Here is a 7,239-nt window from a genome sequence, read left to right on the forward strand (position 1 = left end):
GGTTCATTGGAATGATGAATCGAGTGGCAAAATTAAAAAAAAACCTTAACTGAGCTCAGCGAGTCTCTACGCCAGTTATGCCAAGACAATGAATGGTGTTGGGATGAAACACATCAGAAATTATTCGAAAAAGTCAAGGAGAGGTTGATGTCATCAGAGATATTAACACGTTATAATCTGGAGTTACCTACAATAAAAGCAGTGGATACATCCTTTACAGGATCGGATGTAGTACTTTTTCAGGTATGAAGAGATGGAAAACACAGACCAGCCTACCATGTATCATGCTCATTAACAGATATAGAGAAGAGATATGCAGTAATTGAAAAGGAAGCATTAGCAGCCAATTGGACATGTGAGAAATTTGCTGACTACCTGTTAGGTCTTCGTATTATGATAGAAACAGACCATAAACCTCTAGTCACACTATTGAATTCAAAAGAGCTTGCAGTGATGCCATCAAGACTTCAAAGATTTAAACTAAGATTAATGAGGTTTGATACTCATCTGGTATATGTTCAAGGAAAACAACAGAGCACAGCAGATGTATTATCACGTATTAAAACAGAGAATCCAGAAAGATACGATATTGAATTTGTGGAAGAAGTTGAGGAGTTTGATATAATGGCAGACCATGAATTAACATCAACTACATGAAGATTGATTAAAATCAAAGGGGCTCAAAAATCAAATGAGAAAAGTAAGCAGAACAGAATTTTGCATTAGAGGATAACCAACATAGTCCTATCTTGAGACCATCTTTTGGGCTGCAAGCACATCTGACAATGATCAACGATTTGCTGGTATACGATGATAGAACAGTAATCCCAAGTGCAGAGCCAGAGCATGGTATTCGGTTTAGTGGCCAGGTCTATCGACATCATCAAAAGAAAATACATCCCAATGTATCACATGTTCAACTCACAGACAGGAATCAAAGAATCACTAATATCAACTTCTTTTCCTAAAAGGCCATAGAAATATCTAGGAAAGGATTTGTTTGAACATTATAGTAGTAGATTAATACTCGAGGTGGATTGAAGTGAAACAGTTACATGGCAACACATTAGAGGCAGTGATAACATCATTGAAAGAAATTTTTCACAGTAGAAGGGATTCCTGATATTGTAACATCAGATAATGGTCCACAGTTTGCAAATATACAATTTCAAGAATTTACAGAATCATTTGGATTTGTTCACACAACAGGTTCACCGAGGTTTCCAAAGGCTAATGGAGAAGCAGAGATGTCCAAACTGTAAAGGCATTACTGAAAAAGAATGAGGATTTTCAACTAATGCTCTTGAGTTACCAACCCTCACTCCTGCAGGATGCATTGGCTCCATGCGAGTTACTCATAGGAAGAAGGTTGCAGACACAGATTTCTATCCTTTCATATATATTGATGCCACAGGTCAAAGGCACTGACTTAGAGAGAATACAGGAAAGAGAGGAAACTTACCAAAGTGAACAGATGAAACACTGATTGTTGTCACAGAGCAAGAACATTATCAGATCTTCCAAAGGGAGAACAGGTTTGGATTCAGAGATCAATTGAGATTTGGAGAAATAGTAGAGAAATAACTACATCTGAGATCTTACATTGTCCAGACAGAACTGGGCACAGTAAGAAAAAACAGAAGAGCTTTGATTGCAATTGAGCAACAGAGTGAAAATCAGAGACCAGAGATGTCACAATCATCACAAATGAAAGAAGACACCACAGTAGGTGATCCTGAACCATCTACTAGTTTGAATTCTGTTCAACCATGTCCAGAGGACCAATAGCAGAATGCGAATCCCTTATACCCCACAAATGAGAGGAGAAGGAGGTACAGTAGACGATTGAAGACACCACAATGCTTACTTGTGTGAAAGAAGGTTATCCACAATAACCATGACTTTCACATCTCTCGGAGCCACCTTACCATGTCCAATGGTAAGGCTTTTAGATTCCTAACTTGCGCTTTTACAAATTCACTTTTAGCCAAGTTCATCACCAAATTATCTCCTTGATTAAATAATTCTTCCAGATGTTGTAAATGTTCCTCCCGTGTTTGACTGAAAACTATCAAGTCATCAATATAAACAACACAATTGCTCAGCCCTGCAATTACTTTGTTTGTCAGTCTTTGAAATGCTGCAAGTGCATTTTTCATATGAAATGACATAACTGTAAACTGATATAGTCCATCTGGCATTACAAAAGCCAACATCTCCTTTGCTCTCTCTGATAACGGTACTTGCCAATATCCTCTTAGCAAGTCAATCTTTGTGATACATTTTGATTGTCCCACTTTCTCAATACAATCTTCCAACCATGGTATAGAGTATGAATCCGCTTTTGTCACCGCATTCACCTTTCGATAGTCCACGCACAGTCTTTGAGTTCCATCTGGTTTCGGTACCAGCACTATAGGCAAACTCTAGTTACTGCAACTAGACTCAATGATGTTGCTTTGAAGCATGAATTCAATTTCTTTCTGTACTTGTGATAACTTTGCTGGATTTAATCTATAAGGGTGTTGTCTTATCGAAGGTGAAACTTCTACACACACGTCATGTATAGCTAAATTTGTCCTCCCCAGCTTATTCCCACAAATAGCTTCTCCAAATCACTTTGACACTTGCCTGGAAGGTAACTCAGTATTACTTTTAAATTTTCAAGTACCCCCTCATTATCTAATTTGATTAGAGGAAAATCAGTTTCAGAATCCTGCATTTCTACCTCTCTCTCTTTATTTTCCACCATTAACACTTCCTTTTGCTCCTCTTCCCTGTCAAAGTGCTTTTTAAGCATATTTACATAACACACCCTCTGCTTCTTTCTTCTATCTGGAGTATTTATTAACTAATTTACTTTACTCAGTTTCTTTTCAACCCTGTAAGGCCCAATAAACCCTGTCATTAATGAGTCACCCAGTACTGGTAACAGAACTAGCACATTTTCCCCCAGCAACAAAACTATGAGCTGTAGCTTTCCTGACTGCCTTCACTTTCACCACTTGCTGTGATATATTTAAATATTCCCTAGCTAACTCACATGCTCTGTCCAATCTTTCTCTGAAGTTTGACACATAATCCAGGAGAGTAGTTTCTGAGTTTTGACCCACCAATTTCTCATGAATCAATTTCAGTGGTCCTCTTACCTCATAACAAAAAACTAGTCCTGGAGCACATGTCTTCAGTACTATTGCTGGAATATTGTCAGGCCCCATAGCCTTTGTAGTATCCAATGCCTTCAGCCATTTATTGATATCATGTGCAGTGAATTGAATTGGCTGAAGCCTGGTATCGGTGATACTACGACCCTCTGGAAGAGGCTGAGATGTATCATCCACTTGGCACTTCTGGCTGAAAACTGTTGCAAATGCTTTAGCGTCATCTTTTGCATTGATGCTCCGGCCTCCCCCATCATTGAGGTTGGGGATATTTGTGGAACCTCCCCCTCCAGTGAGTTGTTTCATTATTCACTATCATTTACGACCGGATGTGGCAGGACTGCAGAGCTTAAATCTGACCCTTTGGCTGTGGAATCACTTAGCTCTGTCTATTGCTTGCTGCTTATGCTGTTTAGCACACAAGTAGTCCTGTGTTGTAGCTTCACCAGGTTGACACCTCATTTTTAGATATGCCTGGTGCTGCTCCCTGCATGCCATCCTGCACTCTTCATTGAACCAGGGTTGATCCCCTGGCTTGGTGGTAATGATAGAGTGGGGGATATGCCAGGCCATGAGGTTACAGATTGTGTTTGAGTACAATTCTGCTGCTGCTGATGGCCCAAAGCACCTCATGGATGCCCAGCCTTGAATTGCTTGATCTGTTCAAAATGTACTCCATTTAGTGGTACTGCCACACAACACAATGGAGGGTATCCTCAATGTGAAGAACAGACTTCATCCCCATAAGTACTATGCGGTGGTCACTCCTACTGATGCCATCATGGACAGATGCATATGCAGCAGGCAGGTCAGTGAGGATGAAGTCAAGTATGTTTTTCCCTCTTGTTGGTTCCCTCACCACCTGCTGCAGATCCAGTCTAGCAGCTCTGTCATATAGTACTCATCTTGGTCTGTAGTAGTACTACCGAGCCACTCTTGGTGATGGACATTGAAGTCCCCCACTCAGAGTACATTCTGCACCCTTGTTACTCTTTGTGCTTCCTCCAAGTGGTGCTTAACATGGAGAAGCACTGATTCATCAGCTGAGGGGGCACGGTATGTGGTAATCGGCAGGAGGCTTCCTTGCCCAGGTTTGACATGATGCCATGAGACTTCATGAGGTCTGGAGTCAATGTTGAGGACTCCCAGGTCAACTCTTTCCTGATTTTATACCACTGTCCTCTACCTCTGCTGGTGGGACAGGTTATATCCAGGGATGTTGATGGCGATGTCTGTGCATTATCTGTAAGGTACAATTCTGTGAGGATGACTATATCAGACTGTTGCTTGACTAGTCTGTGAGACAGCTCTCCCAATTTTGGCACACACCCACAGATGTTAGTGAGGAGGGTTGAATTTGCCATTGTCAGTCCAGTGCCTAGTTTGATGCTGTATGGTCCGTCTGGTTTCATTCCTTTTCCAATTTCCTGAAGCAGTTTGATACAACTGAATTAGTTGCTCGGCCATTTCAGAGTCAACCGCATTGCTGTGGGTCTGGAGTCACATGTAGGCCAGACAAAGTAAGGATGGCAGGTCCTTCAGAGAAGGAAATGTTCCTAAAGTGACATTAGCGACGATCGTTTTATGGTCATCATTAGACTTTTAATTCCAGATTTTTATTGAATTCAAATTCCACCATCTGCCAAGGTGGGAGTCGTACCCTGGTTCCCCACAGCATTACCCTGGGTCTCTGGATTACTAGTTCAGTGACAATACCACTGCACTACCACCTCCTCCTATGTCATAGAAGGAAGTGACATACACTCATGTGATCTGAGAGAGTCCAGGTGAAGGCAGCATGGGAAGAAGCTTGTGTAAGGAGTGTTCTCAAAACTATAAATATGTTTCAATAAAGTTAGAGTGTTTGCAGCTAACAGTCTTTGGAAGTTATTGAAACAATTCCAACCCAACAACACAATAATTTATGAATGATTACTTTTCTTTATTCATTCAGAAGATGTGGATGTCACTAACAAAGCCAGCATTTATTGTCCATCCCTAATTGGCCTGCTGCCCTTGTGATATAAGTGCTCCTTCCAGGAGTATTCAAGAGAAATTCAGAAAAATACAGGAAAAATCCTGAAACCCTGCAAGGCTTTTTGCAGCAATTTTATCCTTTGGGACGCTGTTTACATAAATGCAGATTCACTTCTTACTGCTTCTGAAAGCGAGAGGCCACCGGGAGATTTTCAGCCTGGAGGTGAAGGCATCAATTGGTCCCTGCCTGCTTCTAAGGTGGGAGTCAGCAGCAGGTATCAGTGAAACTACTACATGATCCATCAGTATCCTTAACAAACAAAAAGATTCCCTGATATTCCTGCAAATGAAATTTGTAGATTGAAGAGTCACATCTGTCAGTTGTTGCCTGAGTCTGACCTCTGAGCCTACATGAAGGTACAATATTCCTCAAGCATCTGCCTTTTTAGGCAATTACCCATGAGTTCTGGATCCTTCAAACCTGAAGCCATAGTTAGATTGCTCCTAGTGGCATACCTTCATCCACTTCCCATTCCTCTGGCTGCTTCATGATCTGTGAATCACTTGGTGTGCATCCTCACTAATACTATCTAATTCAATTTCCACCTTGGGTTAAAGTATCTGAACTCGTGTATGGGAATCAATAAGCAAGGTGAGGGGTTGGGGCAATGGAAGATGGGGTAGAGGATCACAGTCCAGGGATTTTTGTGCAGTCTGATGATGATCCTCATCATCTTGTTCTTCACCACCATCAGCTTCGCCATCGTTTTCAAAGAAGAAATTTATGCTTTGCTTCGCCTTCTTCTCATCATCATATTCTTCCTTTTCCTCTTCCTTTGCCTAGCCCCATGTCCGTCTCCACTGTTCCCCCTTCCCCTCTCCCTCACTCATCATCGTGGTGGATCACCAAGAAAGTAATATACAAACTGAGGAGGAGTGAACGTGCGATTAAAGGGACTGAAAAGGGGCGGGAAATAATGTTCCCTCTAAGTTGTGCGCTATTGCAGGGTAAGCTGAAATGTGCTGCACATTGAAATAAGCAGGCCGTTCAGAACTTCACCTGGTCACCAGGGGAAATTGTCAGCGTAATGTAAGGCTTCCAACATGCAAACTGCCCATGGACAAAAACGTAGTTTGTAGTCCGCCCACCACAGTCACATAGCCCTCAATTCCATCCAGGGTGGGGATGAGAGGAGCTGGGATTGTCAGTCTAGTTCCAAAAAATTACAGCATCCTCTGCTCTGTCTCTGTGTCGGATTCCTTATTTGTCTTTGCCAACTTCACCTGTGTTGAATATTCATAAAAAGTGGTTCCAAAACAGTACTGAGACTGCAATGAAACAAGCTAGCTGACAGTCAACTGACGGAGTCAAGTCCTTATCCATCCGGTGCTGCATTCTTTAGCCAACTATAGCTTTGTTAATTAGAAACAGAAAGTGCTGGAAAAACTCAGATCTGGCAGCATCTGTGGAGGGGGAAACGGAGTTAACATTTTGAATCCATTATGAATCTTTTTCAGAACTCCTTTTTAAAGGTCAGACTCCAGTTTAAATACAATCTGGCAATCTCATTTTACAAACTCATTTCACACAGATTTACACCATTCACTACTCCAATTGGTATGCAAATTAGCTAACCCAGGAAATGCTGCTGTAAAATCCTCTCCAGACAATTGGTTTCTCCATTGGTGTCAAACAGAGTCACAGTGTGGAAATTTGGGGCAATGAATTTCTTGTGATTTTCATATAATTTTTTCTGTATTTCTGTATTTGTGTGTTAAGGAAGGTCGGTTTCACCTTCAAAAGGTGCTTGCATTTCTAATGAGAGTTTTACGATTTAAGAAGTTAAGCAAACAAGAGTAAAGAAACTGAGATGCTGCCTAGCAACAGGAGTCCAGAAAGATAGGTCCATCCCACAGATATGCACAGAAAAACCAAAGTAACAGCAGTTTTGAGTTCACTTTGAAATCAGGACTCCAGAGAGACTGGACACTGGGAGGCGGAACTGCAGAGTGAGAGCAGATTTCCCAAAAGAACCAAAAGGCCCCAAGGCCAAAGGAGTGAGACAGAAACAGAAGAAAGTCCCAAGCTGGCCTTCTAGTC

Source organism: Cetorhinus maximus, chromosome 1 (assembly GCF_964194155.1).
Source record: "Cetorhinus maximus chromosome 1, sCetMax3.hap1.1, whole genome shotgun sequence".
Lineage (NCBI taxonomy): Eukaryota > Metazoa > Chordata > Chondrichthyes > Lamniformes > Cetorhinidae > Cetorhinus > Cetorhinus maximus.